Source organism: Micropterus dolomieu, linkage group LG05 (assembly GCF_021292245.1).
Source record: "Micropterus dolomieu isolate WLL.071019.BEF.003 ecotype Adirondacks linkage group LG05, ASM2129224v1, whole genome shotgun sequence".
Lineage (NCBI taxonomy): Eukaryota > Metazoa > Chordata > Actinopteri > Centrarchiformes > Centrarchidae > Micropterus > Micropterus dolomieu.
This window is the reverse complement of record NC_060154.1, coordinates 7,083,727-7,100,212: the sequence shown is the minus strand read 5'-3', so window position 1 is coordinate 7,100,212 and position 16,486 is coordinate 7,083,727.

Genomic DNA, 16,486 nt, shown 5'->3' with positions numbered 1-16,486 from the left:
AGCCAGAGTGTGCACATGCTGAATGCTAATGGTGTGCTTTGGCCGGCAACCATGTAAGTAACTTGGTCTTGCTCAAAATGTCACTTGAAAGGGATTCATCTCAAGGGTCAAGCAAGGAACTCAACCCTACCAAGATCTGTATTAAAAGTTGTCAACCATGAGTGTACTTCTATCCATCAGACATATTACATTGCATAATCAATTACTGTTGGGGCTAGTATGACATGTGTTCTGACATTTATTGTGAGACATATAATGTAAGACAAAAACATGCACAGCAGTGTAAAAGTGTGACTACCTGTCTAAAAAGTAATTAAGGTTATTTAACATTCAGAGGTGCAAAAGGTACTGAGGTGTAAGGAATCTATTTTTTTTTTATAAAGAAGACAGTACAAACCGTACCACCACTGTTACATGTTATGTGTAATGCCAGAGAACAGATATAAACAGATAACAGAGATGCAACTATGTCCTAGAGGTCAAATCAACTGCATGACTTTATTTCAACCATATACAGGAACAGATTATCAATAATTAACATGCTTCTAACCAGAAATGATAGGTCAGCTGCAATTTGCATCACAACAGTAAATTCCCATTTTGTCGTGTTTACTTGTTGTCTGTGTTTTTCTTGGCAGCAGTCCACTAAAACAAATGATAGGATTTGTCAAAATGCTTGCAATTATGATAAACATAACAAGTGATATTTGCAATCTGATCTGTAATGTACTGGTGTGGAAATCTTAGTGTACAGAACAGGACACATAGTTTCCTAGTGAATAAGATGCTGCAAAAATGGGTTACATTATTATTTTTATATTATTTCTTTATCCCCACACTACACTCTGCTGTTGTGTTTGGGTCATTCTCTCTTTGGGATTGGACAGGAGCACCTTGACCAAAAAGGCTTAATGGCAGGCTCATTTGCTTCAACTGCACCATGACAGGGATCTAAAATTGAAAATGTTTTTTTCCCACTGGAAAGTAGATTTCAGGTTACAGTGGTATTATTTTGATTATATTTTAATTTGGTCCACAGCAGCATGCCTTTAAATAGTCCCAAGACTTGGAGTTAACATTATAGTTAGTTACTTTTAATGATCAACAGTTAGTGATTATAGCATGAACTAAATGGTTAACACTGGAGATAGGACATTTTGTTTGTAGACATAATGTGTAGGGATATGTTGGCTGAACTCCCAAAAAGAAAATTATTTTTCTTTTTACGTCTCTTTGACATAATGCCAGAGACATTTAGTTTGGTATTTACAACGTGCAAATTTTATACTTTTTGGGGTCAACAGGCTGGAGATATAATTCTAATACTAATACCAGATAGACACTGGGTAGACAGAAGACTGGGCACTTGAGTACCCCTGTTCATTTGAGATGTCACCAGTCTCATTCTTCAGTGGCTTATCCTTCTAGTCTTCAAAGCAGAAACTGACTGATCCCCTGAGAGTGACTTTTTCTCTATTCTGATGGAAATCAATATTTACGATTTGTACTTCACCACCCTTAATTTCTCCATTCTTTGGATGGTCAGATCCCCACTCTGAGACGTCTTCAAAAGGAAAAATACCATAATTTCCATTTCTGTCATTATAATCGCTTGAGCCAGACAGTAATGTGGTCCATTGAATTCACATCTCGCTGTCACTCCATCTCAGAGCGACAGACTGCTTCCTGACAGCAGATTGAAAATAAGTTGGATTCACTCTGTCAAGCTCCTCTCTTAGAGTTATTCCTGGCTGCTGGAGCTTGGGACCAAAAAAGAACACAGTCATGAACGTCTGGGCCTAAGTTATATGAGTTGTTGAGCTCCTGTGTCATCCAATCAGCCTGCGGAGATATGCTGACATATAAGTAAACACATCGTGGATGTTCATTCCCTCTCCCTCCATCAAAACATTCCTGGCATGACTGCTAAAGAGGTGGCCTATTTGTGCATCACTCTGTCCCTCACTAGCCATATCCTACTCATGGACTAAAAAGCTTACAGCAGGCCTGCCACCAGTTGTTTGTGGGAATCATTTGAATATTATCTGTGCATGGTTATGCTTCAGAATGGTGTGATTGGCATATTTGGCATCCATTGTCAATCACTTCCAAGCACAGGGTTGAGTAAAAAGCTCACAGCAGGCCTGCCACCAGTTGTTTGGTGAATCATTTGAATATTATCTGTGCATAACTATGCTTCAGAATGGTGTGATTGGCATATTTGGCACGCCGACCAGGTTTTTCTTTTTTTTTTAAGCCTTCATGGTTCCATCACCAAGGACTGTTTCTTATGGCTCCATGTTTGCTAGTTCTGCTTGAGACAACAACAAATGTGTGACAGTTAGGCAATAAGTACAACATCAATATGTTGATGCTGTTGCAGTTTTGTTTGATTATTGTGCATTATGTTTCCTCTTTTGTAGATTTTAGTTCTGCTTCTTTCAGGGAACTCCTCTTCTCTCTTTTTGAAAACATTCCATAACTAGAAATGTAGTCATTAGAGTCTATGAAAGAAAGGTTTAAAGGTTTTTTTGCAATATTCTGGACAGGTAACCACAATGTTGAAATTTATCTAAAATGATATTGGGATATTTTGCAACCTCCCAATAAGCCAGTAGACAAGTTTGGTATGGACATACAAAGTGTATCTGTGCAAAGATTCTTAAAAATAGTAAATATAGATTGGAGCACCAAATTCCATTTCTAAATAGTCGTTACAGTGACCACATAATATACCTTGGCCAGGTGACAAAGTGCTTTATAATTCAGCCTATGGACCATCAGGTGCACAACTGCCCAATCATTAAGTGTTTTGTAGAAACCCTGTTCCCAGAGACACTAAGTGTGAAAAGGAGAGCAAATGTGCCTGTGTCTTTCTCCCTTATGAATGGGAATTAAACACAGCCCAGTGTTCAACCCACATGCAGTCAGATGATATGTCTCAGCTCCTTTTGGCCCAGCTTCCCAGAAAGCAGCTGTACAGCCAAGAGGCTGAATGACAATGAGTGGTCACGACAGAAAAGAGAGGAGAAGATAAGCAAGGTCTTTATTACCAAATCACAAGCAATTCTCTGTAGAAAGCCCTGCATTTGAACCTAAAATATTTAAAATAGCAATACTCAGTGCTAGTTGTACCTTAATAGGGAGGGTGGCAGAGGGTAAATTTCAGTAGTCAATACATAGATTGGACGAAAGTAATTAACTTCAGCCAAATCACAAGAGATGGCACTTTTTATTTATCAGAGGTTCTCCAGAGGTTCTCCATTTTGCACAGATTCCTTGGCAAAGTTTGTGTTTCATAGAAAATCCTTCTTATTAGGAACGAGCCCCAAGATTGAAGCTTTTTGTGCCTTTTGCAGTGCTATGCCACTATTCCTCTGCTCTCCTCTTCTCTTGAGATAGATTATATCCGAAGCATTGCACTGCATTTGAATGGTACTTTGGTCAAAAAAGTAAACAGAGTGGTGTTGTTTTGCATTGTGACCTGTGACAGGTTCTGGTTGTCTTCTCATGGTATGCACACGGTGTACTCCTCTCCGGAAGCTGGAATTGATAAGAGATCCTTTCAATCAATAATGAAGATTTAACAAAAATGCAATAGTGGTGCAAGCTCTCCACTGCTAGTCCATTTTGTCCATACAAACACATTCACTTTTTTTGATAAGAAAACTGTTCTTTGGTTTATCATGATAAAAATTAAGGACCTGTAGCAGCCTCTAAAGGTTAAAATGTTTATTTCACCCCACATTACAACCCCTGATGATTTTGCTGTTGCTGATGTTGATTTTGCTCTTAAAGAGGTCATATTATGCTTATTTTCAGGTGCAAAATCTTATTTAGTGGTTGTATCAGAACAGATTTACATGGTTTCATTTTCAAAAAACATCATATTTTTGTCATACTGCACATTGTTGCAGCTCCTCTTCTCACCCTGTGTGTTGAACGCTTCGTTTTAGCTATGGAGTGATGGATCTTACCTCTACAAGATCTTTGTTGGGAGTTGCACATGCGAAGTTCCTACTTAAGGACCACTAGCCAAACAGAAGCAGAGAAGGGCGGGTCCTGAAAAGCCAGAAAACATATGTATATCCCCTTATCAGCTTAGCAACATAGACTGGAGCAAGAGTTTCAGAGTGGTGATTTATTAATTTGTAACAAATGTATCTTTTATCCATAAAGTTAAGCTCTGTCTCTACATCAAAGTAAGAACTTTATGTCCAATGACAGCCCAGAGGGTAGCTAATGTTTGGAAGGGAGAGGAGAGAGATGTCTTATCACTATGTGCTGGAGCTCAGTGTGTTTTTCCACCGGTGTTTTTGAGGGAGTGTCGCACTAGTCGCTTCGCGAGCATTATGATGTGCATTTTGCTGTGATGTCACAGAGAACAAAAGGAAAAGGCTGGACTACAAATGTGCTGTTTTCAGTTCAGAGCAGAGTTTTCTGTGGGAGATGGGAACTCCCTTTGGGGTGGGCTTCAGGCTTTTTCACTTTGCAAACCTATTACATGCACAAACAAGGTATATAACTCAATAAAGGAGAGGGAAAAAGTCTTTAAGACTTAGGGGAGCTGGAGAGAAGGAAAAGTTTACATTTAGCTTAATTAGTTAAATATTTTTTGTCTTAAGAATATTTTTGCATTTTTCAAAACAGCTTGCATTCTATGGAAAGGTCATTCATATATTCTCTTCACCACTCACCACTACTTCTAATGCTTTATATGAGCTGTAAAATACCTACAGAGAGTGAAAAAATAATTGGCTTCATAAGGCTGCATGAGTTGCTTTCATGGGAGTGTTTGACTCTCCAGCCAATCAATGTGTTATTCCTCCATATGGCCAGGTGTTCTATTGCCCAACCGAGGCATTTTATGTATCAGCACTTCTCTGTGACTTTCTTCACTCATTCCCCTCTTATCCTCTGCTTTCTCCTTGTTTAAATGAAGTGAAAATTGCATACTTGCAGTGCAGCGCCCTGGTGGATCACTGGGCTAGGACACACACTGAATACAGTACGAAATAACATCCCCTCTGTGTCTCAATAGTGAGCTTCCTCTAATGTTCTGCTGTATATTGCTTTTACTCATTGTCACTTCTGTTCTTCTATTCTATCTTTTTCTTTCCCACAGCAAACATTATTTGGTAAAGGGGACACAAGCCTCTATTGAGCTCAGGTAGCTGGTTGAGAGCCTAGTTTGTGGGAAATGGTTTGTCAGTTATGTGAACATAAATACTAAAATCATCTATGCCCCCAGTAGATAATTCAGTATATACCATTGTGTAGTTAAGCTTTAGTATGTATTTATATCTCAGTTGGTTTTGTGTTCTTCTGCATTCTTGTATAAAAGTCTTGAAGACAGTTAGTCTCATGATAAAGAAATATATAATATACTAAAAGACAACTAGAAGATGCTTTTCAGATGCCAAAAAAATAAATGATTTTTAGGTACAAAAAATGACTGTGAAAATAAAATATAAAAACAAAGGCTTATTTTCTAAGATCATGGCATTTCATCTTTACAATTCATTATTCTACACATACAATGTAATGAAAACAACCAACAGCTTTTAATTACTTAAATGACAGTCTTATTAGTTTGGATTTCCCCTGTCAATGTAATTTGATCCTATTGTTATGACTTATGCTAAAATCTTAGCATGAAGCAATCAACCTGAGAGCAGAGGTAAAAACGCATAGGCTTACGTGGCTGGTAGACTGCAAAAATGGAGGTCATTCCTGTTGGAATTCATCTGTGTGTGGAGCTTTTGGGATTTGATATAAAAAAGGTCTCCTGGTGGACTCTAATCAAACGTTTAGAGGCCCCTTTCTCCCTCCCATCCTCTTCTTTCCTCTCTACCTGCTTCCTCCTCCCTCCTTCCTCCATCTCTGTGTCCTTCCTCTATCCTGACACTGATTAGAAGCGAATAGACAAATTAATCGGGGGAGCGCCAGGTTGCCAGCTTTCTCTGACAGAGGACATCCACAGAATTTTTAAGGGAAATGCAATGTCAACTTCCATCAATGCAAAAGGGGCAAGGTGTGTGTGTGTGTGAGTCCAAGTATGGGCATAGGAACAGCACGCGGCCCATGCATAATCACCTTATCATATCCCTGTGAATGGAATAGTGAATTGATCTGATTAGAGGTTGGATGAGAAGAGAAGGCAAGGCCTGGCATGTAGAACAGCTCCCTCTGAAAGAGGAGGGAGGGAAGGGAGGAAGAAGAACAGGACAAGGGAGGGGGAAGAAGACGAGGAGGATGAAGCCTGGGAAGGAGAGCAAGGAGGAGATTGTGTGATACAATCAAAAACTCTCGAAAACTGGTAAATGGACCTTGAGGTGAGATTGTTCTACCAACTACTGTTTCCAAGATGAAGAAAGAACTTTGAATCGCAACTTTTAAGCCAACATGGTCGAGAAGTCCTTAAAACCAGTTCAAACCAAAGACTTGCCACGAGACAAGGAAGTACTTGTAATGCGGTAGTCTGCAACATTCTGAAACCTGCCATTTTACACCAATTTATTTTGTAGCTGGATATAATTTTTAGTGTCTTAAAATATGAATGAGGATAGTGATAGAGACGGCCGAGAATTTGGAGCCAGTTATGGGTTCTTCAATGAAATACCCAGGAGTCTTATGCATAAATACAGCTGTTCCCCTCAAACAAATTTATGTGGCAATCCTGTCTTTCCTCTGTCCAAAACTCTGCCCTTTCAACCAGCTGACAGTTTACTGACATGACCAGCTGAAATGGTGAGCTATGGTGCGCAACAGGCTCTGAGGCTTTTTTCAGCTTTTATTTCGTTTGGTGTGTGTGTCAGATGTGTTACCCAATCAGTAGCGACGTATATATAAACACAGCTACAGTCCCCTCCTAAAGTGTTGGAACTTTAAGGCAAATTCCTTTGTTTTTGTTGTTCACTGAAGACATTTGGGTTTAAGATCAAAAGATGATGAGACAAGAGTTCAAGAGAATTTCAGCTTTCATTTCCTGGTATTCACATCTAGATGTCTTAAACAACTCAGGGCATACCTACAAAGATTGCCTTTCCTGTTAAGGAAAACAACAGTAGTTGATGACAGAAATATCGTGAGAGCTGTGAAGAAAAATCATCAGTAAGTGACATCACCAACGACCTCCACAGTGCAGGGGTGAAGGTATCACAATCCACTGTTCGAAGAAGACTCAGAGAGCAGAAATATAGAGGCCACACCACAAGATGCAAACCACTCATCAGCAGTAAGAATCAAAAGGCCAGATTGAAATTTGCTAAGAAGTACAGAGATGAGCCGCAAAAGTTCTGGAACACAATCTTATAGACTGATGAGACCAAGATTAATCTCTACCAAAGTGATGGAAAGGCCAAAGCGTGGAGAAAGAAAGGAACTGCTTATGATCCGAAGCATACAAGCTCATCTGTGAAGCATGGTGGAGGTAATGTCATGGCTTGGGCGTGCATGGCTGCTTCTGGAACAGGCTCATTAATATGTATTGTTGATGTAACTGATGACGGTAGCAGCAGAATGAATTTAGAAGTGTACAGAAACATTGTGACTGCCAATTTATGGAGAAATGCATTGAAACTAATGGGGAGGAAGTTCATCGTGCAGCAGGACAATGACCCAAAGCACACTGCCAACAAAACAAAGGACTTCATCAGGGGAAAAAGTGGAAGGTTTTGGACTGGCCAAGTCAATCACCTGACCTTAACCCAATAGAGCATGCATTTCTCCTCCTTAAGAGGAGACTGAATGGAGAAACACCCCGAAAAACAAACAAGAACTGAAAGAAGCAGCGGTAAAAGCCTGGAATAGCATCACAAATGAAGAATGCAGCAATTTGGTGATGTCAGTGGGTCGCAGGCTTGAGGCAGTTATTGCAAGCAAGCGTTATGCCACCAAATATTAAATGTTATTTACTTTAACATTATTTGTTCCATTACTTTTGCTCACTTAAGAATGCTGTGGTCAAATACAAACCGTGATATGTCCTAAGTTGTTTAATACATATAGATGTGAATACCAGGAAATGAAAGCTGAAATTCTGAACTCTTGACTCATTCACATCTTTTGATCTTAAACCCAAATGTCTTCTGTGAACAAAAACAAAGGAATTTGCCTCACCGTTCCAATACTTTTGGACTGGACTGTATGTGTGTAGTGGTACACAACAGGGTGTGCCGGTAAGAAAGGGTTTAGTCTCAGACAGTTTTTCAATCTGACTATTTTGTTTATGTTTCTGTTTATAGTGTGTCTATATTGTATTCTCTAAATTGTAGCCTGTGTCTGATTTTATTTTATCTTATTTTATAATTGTATTGCATGTGTAAACATCATGAGTAATGTACAATCCTGAGTCAAATTCCTCCTATGTGTACACATACCTGACAATAAAGCCGATTCTGATTCTCATCAAGATTCTTTGTCTGAACTGGCCTTTATAGTGCTCAGAAAAGGACATTTTAGAATCTTCAATCCCATGACAACAAAGTAAATGTAAGAGATACTGATCATTAAACTATTTCCCACAAAACAACAGGGTTTGCACAATTTCCTGTGTTCTATTTCATGTCTTGGTGAAGCATTTAACACCGTAGACACCGTATTTATTTTTAATTGAGAACATACAGAAAATTTACCTCAACTGATAAAGTGTCTAAGTGCTGTTTCATTTAGCCAAGGTGTTTGCAACCTGGCTTTGCAAGGGTCAAAATTGCTTATTTGTGACATCGCAGAAATTACGTCCATGATTTTCTTTACAGTCCGTGGTTTCACACCCTCAAAAGTAGTGTTATGGTTGGAAAAAAGATCTTATTCCACATATGTTATCATACATATTCATTTAAATACATTTTAATGGCCGCACCATTCCATCAAGTAGACATATTTTGAATCTTTTGGAAATTTAATGGCTTTTAAAGTGCTTAGAAAAAAACATAAATTAGAACATCTGCTTCTCCATGGAACCTAGCAAACTCTATCTGTTGATAATCACCCCATGATACTAAAGCTACTAGAGACAGCTACAAAAATTACCTTGTGATTTTCAATACTGCTGTTTCCAAGGTCGTGAATGACCTATGAATCGCAGGTAATAGAATATTTTTCTGCAGTACTTCATGAGTAGATGAAGTCATGTAAATACTTGAACACAGCAAGACAGAGACTGGGAGAAAGAATATTATCTCATTCTGTCTAATTTGCGTCCCTGGAATTGTTCAGCTCTAGACAATTGTGCGCCTGTAGAAAGTAGATTATTTACAATGAGGAACTACTGTATTGTGGAACAGGAACACTGCAACAAATACAGCAGCTACTTTGCTGAGATATGGCTGTATCACCATATGGCCACTCTTCACACCAACCCAAACTCCTGTTTACCTGCCTGTCCTATTTTCCCTCCAAAAACTCTGGATTCACCACAGACTAGTGTTTGTACACACACACACACACACACACACACACACACACACATAGAAGACACATCACCCAGTCAGCAATTCTCTGGGAGGCACAGCAGTAGATCATAATTAGAGCCAATCAAAAAGAAGCGTACAGCCTGTTACTTCCTGCCAGCCAGCCAACCAGTTAGTCCATCTGGCCATACTTAGGCATTCTGTGCTTGGCTAACTCTCTCACAACAGCTAATAAATAGTTTTCATTCATGGGGAATAACTTGCATGCATGTTCTGGCAGCAAATTTAACACACGCCACAGTTGAACAGTAATTGTGGTGTGTGTGGGGTGTCATTTGGCATTTCAACTTTCTGTATACGTGTGTGTGGCGTTTATTGCAGGTTAGAAAGAAATAGATCTGATACTATATGTGGACCACTAACTGACCGTGACTTACGGGAGCGGCCATGACATTTTCTTCTCATGGCAACACCTCTTATCTCTTGCCTCTCCCTTCATCCTCTGCGTCTGTCCCTCCATTTATCCCTCCCTCTCTCTTTCTTTGTTTTCATTCTCTCTGTGCCTCTCTCTGTCTCTGTCTGTCATCCCCTCCTTGCCACTCTTCTCCATCCCATCTCTCCTCCCTTCAGTGTGTTCCTCCTCTCAAATAATTGCCTTCCTCACTGAGTCATTGTCCACTCATTTATCTCCCGTCTCCCTATGTTTCTGATTACCGCTCTGCAAATCAGGTTTCTCCATGCCTTTGTGCCTCCTTACAACTTCTTGCTACATCTTTGCACTGTTGTTGTACAGTATTGCCTTTAAGTTTTTGTCAGATACATTTTCAGCGTTATTACTGTATATGTTATGTATTATGTGTAATGATACAATGTTTCCTCCAACTAGATCTATCATACTATATAGCATTGTGATGGTCAGGTCCATAAGGAAGTTAAAGGTCCAGTGTGTAATATTTAGGAGGATCTATTGACAGAAATGCAATATAATATACATAACTATGTTTTCAGTGGTGTATAAAGACTTCGAGGAGCAATTGAATGCACAGTGAGTTGCTCGTTCCAGTTCGCAACCCTCACCACTAGATGCCACTAAAACTTACACACCTACTTACCTTTAATTTTATATTTTGCTTTTTCAAATAAATTTACTGTGTTAATTGTTTCACAAATGCAGGGCATGCTCGTCTATCAGTAAAATACCTAACCATCCTCATAATAATAAGACCTATAGACATACAGACAGTTAATACCTCACCCTACTTCCAGGTTATATTGTGACCCACCAGCCTAGTGTGTCTTTGGTCTGTCTTTGTCAAAAGGTGAAATATGACTGGGTTTTTACTCTTCTAAATGTAAGCTGAAATCTAAGCAACTACAGTATTACTAACTATTTTACTTACTAATACAATGAAGTTAAATAATTCCTATTGGGCAAAACTATCATCACCCACGTTTCTTGTTTATTTTGTCAATATTAACAGAGTAATTGTTATAATCTTTCTTTAGGACAATTCTCACCCCAACACACTCACATGTGTTTTCATTTATGTTAGCTGATAAGAGATTTATTCTCAGGATTGTGCGGACGTGTACATCTTCTTCACTGACTAGTTTCATTTGTTACAACAGTAGTAGGGGCAGGAACCTTAACACCTAAACCTTGATTATTCTTACAAGCTCGTGAAGTTTGGAGACCCCAGCATAACTCCTCCCAACTTCCACCTGAGCAGAGGCTTAATTAGGCAGGATATCAAAAACACCTGTGTGGGTGTGCAGGTCCTTTAAAATTACCAGGTGCTCTCACTTTACTCACTTTATCCACATAGTTGTGGATAGAAAACCTTGCACAATTGTTCTGCTTTTCAGCCACTTTTAGATCCCTCCATCCATCCATCGTCAACCGCTTGTCCTGCGTACAGGGTCGCGAGGGGCTGGAGCCAATCCCCCACTTTTAGATGTTTTAGCTAATTACAGCAACACAGTGGTAATTAAGCTCTACATTTACTTAGTAGCATTTAGGGCTCCCTGTCTACTGCTCTACCAACTTCTGAAAAAAATGGCACAGTTTAAAGTGGAAATGAGGTCTCTAGTGACCCATTGTTGCTTGACTTGGCCAATAATGGAGGGTTTGCCTCTTTTTCTGTCCACTGACACACACACACACACACACACACACACACACACACACACACACACACACAGTGTTATATGAGTCCCTTTCTAAGTTCCATACATTTTAGTAAGAACCCATAAAACAACCATAAAGTTTTATAACATTTGTAAAAATAACACTCTCAACATTTCCCAATGACCAACCTTTGGAATGAGTTTAGTTCATATAATTTACAAGATAATGAATATGAGATACTTTTCTACCAAACAAGCACACAGAATGATGTCACATAACACAACTCTGTCCAATTCTGAATAAATGTGCCTACAGGAAAAGGCTTGTGTATCAACACACTAGAAAAGATGCATCTACAAAACACACCAGACAGAAATGGGGAAATCCATGTAACTAACAAAAAGTCCTCAGTTTCATGATGTGATGAGTTCCCCGGGCTTGAAAGCTCAGATGTGTAGCTGAAAGTATAAATCAAGATGAATCTACTTGAAGAAAATCCATATCTGTAATTATCAGTTCCAGGTAAATGCCAGACTGTATTGCTAGCTGGGGTGCTAATGAAGATCTCTTACCATGGACACTGCAAGTATTGCTTACATCATTGCACTCCCAAAATCCAAAAGTAACTTTGCTTTGGAAAAATTACGCTTTTTCATCTCATCCTTATAAAGTAGTGAATGAAATAATAGTGGAATTATGTCATTTTCGGCCTGTCTTGAGTGAACACTTTTTTAGAGCCACTGGTCTTATTGTGTCCTAAAATCACAATAGCTTTTGTAAGGCCTTTTGTCACAGGCCACACTTCTGGGGCCTGAATCATACTGAGCTTTGTGCATGCTACAGTTTAGCAGCCTGAAGAAGGATATTAAGGATCGAAACCTGAGGACGGACAAGATGAAGGCTGAGCAGCAAAATACTGTATCACACGGTCTTTGAAGAGAAGCATCCAGACAGAAGAAAAGGTCCCTGACAGATGAGACCTTTTATTACAAAGTGCACATAAAGTTTCTGAATTCTTTAAAATTACCTGGACATCTCCAGAAAATTGCTCCTCAAGCATGAATCAAAGGTACACCTCTGAAGTGCTGTGACACTTTCAGAATAATACCATAATGCACATGTCTAATGCACAGAGAGACAGTTGGAAGTTGAGGAGTGTTTTATTTTATTTTTAAATTTATTTCTCCTTTTCCAGACAAAGAATAGAAATCGAAAATCATCATGGAGGCATTTTCCAGCACTTTTCTATAAGATGAAGTTGCTTGTGATGCAAGCCGTTATTAAAAAAATAAAAAAAGACTGGAAAGAACTATCTCATCTTATCGGATCATCTCATCATCAATCACATTTGCACGAGCCTCTCTAAATTCTCCATATAGTCTTCTCCTGGTTTCTGCTCACTGAGCCACAGTATCATACATCACAGTGGGCAAGGTGACTGAGCAGCAGTCTGGGTCATGAATGATCACACTGAATCAGCACACAGACATACAGCCAGAAGTTGAAACAAACGCATGCACAACATGACCTATTTATGGTGCGCCTTTGCACAATCATTATGGATTTATTTGAAACTAATTTGTATTCCTAACTTCATCTTCATTTGTTAAACTTTGCAAGCCAAAACATAAGACTAACCGTGTTGATGCCTAAATGAAGGTGGACAAATATATTCAAAAACTTTATCTTTGCTGTGCAAAGTACAAGGGTATCTGACTTGAGGGAAAAATGAGAAAAAAGAGGGAGGAAGAAACACTGAAAAGGTTAAAATTGATTCTGGCATCAAGAAGTCCATTTAATAAAACTCTTTAAGCAATGGAAGTGTGTTGTGCAGACTCCTTGCTCGATTCAGCTCACTAATATTGTCCAAAAACGTTATCTATTTATCACAAGCTTTGTAGAAGTCAGTTTCTCAGTAAAAGAACTCACTGCTGTCTGTCTCAGCAGTGACAATCTGGCATTTGGCCTCCCTGGATAGAGCGAGTCTATATTTCATCACCACTACAGTGCTACTGTCCAGCAGACGGACAGAAATTCACATCCCATCTGCGGTCCCTGTGTGTCTGTGGTTTCCTTTGTGAGCCAGTAGCAGAGGGTGAGGGGTCATTGATAAGTTGGGTTTTGTGCAAATGTCACAGATGCTGACTATGAAACGATTAGAACAACAGTGAGGCTCTGTATCTGAAAACTAATTGGATGAAAAAATTAATTTGACACTGTTTTGAGTACGAAGAGGAAGCATGTCTGTTTGAGAGAGAGAGTTTGTACATTCACCGCCCATTCATGAATAAAGATTTACTTTGAGTGCAGCAGCTGCTGCTCACATGCTCTGTTGTCAGAATGGTTTGTGACTCTCTCTAATTATAATCCATTTGAACACCACTGCTTACATTTCAATTGGGTTTCATTTGATTGTATCACTGGGTTTGGACCTGTCAGGAGCTGTGTTGGTATAATGGAAGTGATATTCATTCTCTTTCATGGCATATCAAAGCATTATGTTTGTAGAAAGGGAACCAAAACCACAACTGAGCTTTCAAATCTACCATACATACAAGAGAATACTGTATGGTAGTTTAAATGAAGATTAACTATTAAACATGGAGCAAATTTTATGTTGGCATTCTCTCGATTTGATACTTGTTTCCTCATCTTCTTCTAAAATTATTAAAATAACACAAAATATAAAAAGCACAAACCAAATTTTTGTCTGATAAGCCTCAAATCTACAGGTTTGTTACTCAAACTGGCTTTCCTGGATCTATTTCATTATCTCACTGGTATCCATAGCAGCACAGCCGCTTGACGTTGTTTTAACATGGCTGTTTTTGTTCTGAGTACCTGATCAGAGATAGGGTGAGGAGCTAAGACATCTGGAAACAGCTTGAAGTAACACTGGCTGTGTTTACTTTTCCAGACACATGCTACTGAGATGAGACCATGGGGCATACCCAGAATATGCTTGAGAGATTATATATTACATCTGGGAACGTCTCAGGATCCCTCAGGCAGAGATGGAGTATGTAGCTAAGGGTTGCCACTGCAACCTGGACTCAGATATGGATGGATTATTTAATTTTAAGCTTTCATTTCATTTGCAGTCTTTCAGGATATGAAACCATTAACTATCTATAAAAAAAATGTGAAGAAGTTGTAATACAACCCCAATACTGAGATAACATATCAGGAGTTCATACAATAATATTTTCCTTTTCCAATTCACATCTGTGCCACAGGTTGAACTGCTTTGATCCAATGTCTTTTGCTGTGTCATCATCTTTAGATATACTATATGCTACTTGGAATCACCAAGTGACTGTTTTCTAAAAAGTCCAAAATTGATGATGATTTAGATTCAACTTGAAATAAATTTTCATTACCTAAAAAAGGGCAATTAGAGATTCTTGGAAAACATCTGCTCAAACATTAGATAGAACAAAAACAAACTATTATTGATCAAAGGAGCTCATTTTGCAGCTGTTATTGGACAAGAAAAGTTTCTGCTTCCTTCATCATTGGTGATAGTTTGTATCGTCCTGCCAACTTGGGGTATCTTTAATTTAAATGGAAATGAGACACTGGTCCGTATAGATCGAGGATCAGGCGCCTGATCAGTGCTTGATCAGCCTCTCTCACTCTGTGTGTGTTTGTGTGTGTGTGAGAGAGAGAGAGAGAGATAGGGAACACACTTTCTATTTTTCTGAGTTTTAGACCTTTAAACAGGGGACATGCTTGGAGGACATATCTCCTCTCACTTCTCTGTTCAAAGAGCTGTTTAAGGGTTAGTACTTGGTTTTACTATTAACAATTAAGTTTAGGTTAAAGTCAATGTTATGGTTGGGCTCAGGCATACAGTGGTTGTAGTTTAGTGGATGTACTGTATGGTTTTTTAGGGCAAAGTCTGATGATGTCATTTGTTGCACAAAATGTTAGGTTTGTAAATATTTTTGAATGAAATCAATAATTAAATCAATAAAAAGGCTGAAAAGAATAAAATATTACATTTACATCAAAAAGATAAATGTTTTAATGCATGTTTGCTACCAAATGCATGTTTCATTTACAAACGAGGGGTGGAGGTGAAGGGAGAGTGTGTTGTTCAGAATATGATGCAGAAGTTTTGGGATTTTGTGCGTGTGTCAGTGTGTTTCTCATATGGGGACTTAGATTTGCTTATACAGTCACACTGGGGACAAAAATCAAGTCCCTGCAATGTAAGTCATTCCATTTTAGGGTCAAGATTTAGATTAGGGTTGAGGCATTTAGTGGTTGTGGTTCAGGTTAGATTGAGTCACCAGGGAATGAATGTAAGTTGATGCAATGTCTTGTGATAGAAAGAAATGGTGCGTGTGTGTGTGTGTGTGTGTGTGTGTGTGTGTGTGCGTGTGTGTGTGTGTGTGTGTGTAGCTGTCAGTGCAATGCCTTTTTTTCTGGCCAAAAATTGCAAAGTGTTTGCAGGTGTGTGGTTCTGAATCTGGAGGTAAATTCATGTGTTTGAAATGAAGAGTTATTGAAGTGACTGTATTTATTCCTGCGTGCATCACTAACCGCTACCATAGTTTAGTAGCAATGTCCCAGGTCATCTCTTCACCTCTCCTCTACCATCTTTTCACATAAAAGTTATGATAAACAAAATTACTTCCAGCACTGAACATTCCTTCAAAGTCATAGGTTACCATCTACAACTGTTGGGCTACTTGACTACTTTTTGGGATATGAATCCATTTTTTTACTGCATTTCAAGGAGAAAACTAATTTCTTGCAGCAGTGTCACCACTATTAACAGATTGTGGTACATCTGTTCACGCGAACACTCCCCTTTTCTCACAGGTAGAGGTATAATAGCCACAGATGGAGTTTTCCTGCCACAGGGAGCACCTGGATAGAAACATGGTGGGTCTGAAGAGGAACATGATGAAAAACAAGTTGTGACTCACAGAATGTC